Genomic DNA, 2,599 nt, shown 5'->3' on the forward strand with positions numbered 1-2,599 from the left:
GCAACCCAGCCCAACCTGTACGGGTTGGTTGGGTTAGTCGGGTTGATACTTTGTTACATTAAAATATTCTTCTAACCTATAATATGTTATTTCTCTACTCACAATTTCTTTTTCATAATCAACCATTTAATACAACTTATTCATACTTCTTACGTATATCACATTCAGTTAATTTTCTCATTTCACATATATATGTTCACATTTGCTGAACATATATATGAATGACTTATATAAAGATGTAAATAGATTGAAAATACGTATATATGAATAGCATACATGATAATGTAATTGTCTAATATACATATTAATATAAATTCAACAATCATATTAAATTCAATAAATAAAAGGATATCGGGTTCATCGGGGTTGGATTAGGTTCAAATAATAGTAACCCGATATCAACCCAATACCTATGGTTTGACAATTTTACAACTCAATTAGACATCAAGTTTCTTTGGGTTGAATTATTTCATGTTGGGTTGGGTTAGGTTGGTCGGGTTTATGAGCACCCTTATCTGTTGCTAATGCTATCAACCTTAGAAGATTACAACCAACAAAATACCATTTACACTCAAAATTTGTCAAAGTCTCATATTGCAAAAATTAGAAACGTATTTTCATTTTTTTAAGTATATAATTTCTATATACGGTAAATGCAACAAATAAACTCACATCTCTCCTCACCTTTGATGAGGTTTGAACCTCTGACCTCCTAGGAGCAAAGACTACGATACCGCTAAGCCAAAAAGGACACTTTTGAGAAAGTGTGCCATAATATGAAAGTAAGTTGTTATTTCATGCATTTAATCCTAATATAAACTCATATTTTTATAGGACATGTGTTCTTTATTATAACGGTTTTATATATGACACTTTATTTTTTGTTATATAAATTAAGTCTCATATAACGGTCTAACAGAAGGTTTATATATTTTTAACGTCTTATAAACTTAATTTTATTATATTTTTACATGTAAAACATTTATAAACAGCCTTTAATTTTCAAAATTGTTATATATAATCTAATTTTATAAACATGCATGTTAAAGTTTTTTCTACAATAATCGAGGATATATGCAATCGATTTTGATAAGTGCGGTGGTTTAACAATTATAAAGTCCAATAAACATAATATAATAATCGGCTTCGAAATTTCATTTATTCTGTAATAATGAACTTGTTGTATGTACATTCTTAATGATTTGGTCTCACGCTCTAATGAACATCCGTAATGTGACTTAACATTAAGGGCATCTCCTTGATTTTGCATATTTTTTTGTTTTGACATTATTTTTTAAGTAAATTTTAATTTTGGTCCTTTAGGTTTCATGAGAAGTCTGAAAGTARAATCTAAATTTTGATAAGTTTGGAAATTATCCTTATGGGTTGCGTTTTGCTTTGAAAATGGTCGTTGATCACTAACTCTGTTAAAAACTGATCACCAGATGAAGGGCATTTTTGTATTTTTTTCAAATTTTCTTACTTTGTAACATCATCAAAGTATAGGGACCAATTCTATAACTATCATACACACACACACACACATATATATATATATATATATATATGTCTGTATGTATATAAACAATTGTAGGGAAGAATTCTCTCAAGGAACCCAAACACTCTTGCCGGCCAAACCTTTCACTTCGGTGACATTTTTTCCCTTTCATTTGGGAACCACCTATAATTTACTTTTGTCGGCCAAACAAACAATCACCCCCTCTTCGTCACTTAACACACACACACGCATGCACACACACATGCTCGCTCTCTCTCTCTCTCTCTCTCTCTTGGGTACTATGACCAACCCCTAAAACCTAGTCTAGTGAACACCACCATCACTTGAAGATCTACTCCAGAGTGGTTGGGTTGGTCAAAACCCGATGTGTAACTCCATCAGAGCTCAAACTCGTACCAAACTTCACACTGGTTTGAAAATCTAATCTAACCAACCTACAACTCCATCAAAGTTCAAACCCTGATCGAAGCTCCAACTTGCCACCTCCTCTCCCATCCCCTCTCCACAAAGAGGGGCATATGAGATTATGCCGTGAACTCATCACTATGTATAACACGAAACTATTGCAAAGTAACACAACCAAAATAAGGTCTAACGAAGGGTATGACTACTACATCTTCAGCCTAAAGTACTTATATTTCTTTAGTTACACATGGAAAAGCATATTAAACACCTGGCTCATTGAGGGCCCTGCGTTGCTATCTTCCTCGACACATTGCAATGCAATTCTAACCAGATTTTCCATGGTGGTTCTATCGTATTTGCCACTTATTGAAGGTCTACGATATCCTCAAGCCAAGAGTTCATTTGACTTCCATTGAACTCTTGAAGCTTATCTCTTACCCAGTCAATTAGAGCAAGTTCAATCTCATCATTTGCATTGCATGTATGACACTTGCCTACTGGATTCCTTCCTGTTATCATCTCCAATACCACCATCCCATAACTATAAACATCAACTTTTGAGGTAACTGGGAGATTGAACACCCATTCAGGAGCCATGTAACCTCGAATTCCTCGTATCATAGAGAAGTTCGACCGGTTGAAACCACCTCTATCAAAGAGTTTCGACAATCCAAA

At 33.8% G+C, this 2,599-nt stretch overlaps 1 pseudogene; it reads right to left on the bottom strand.

The window, feature by feature from the left end:
• Positions 1-2,390: 2,390 nt before the first annotated feature.
• LOC112512791 overlaps positions 2,391-2,599 on the bottom strand; it is a 2,230-nt pseudogene continuing 2,021 nt past the window's right edge.

Source organism: Cynara cardunculus, assembly GCF_001531365.2.
Source record: "Cynara cardunculus var. scolymus isolate 2C chromosome LG 5, CcrdV1, whole genome shotgun sequence".
Classification (NCBI taxonomy): domain Eukaryota; kingdom Viridiplantae; phylum Streptophyta; class Magnoliopsida; order Asterales; family Asteraceae; genus Cynara; species Cynara cardunculus.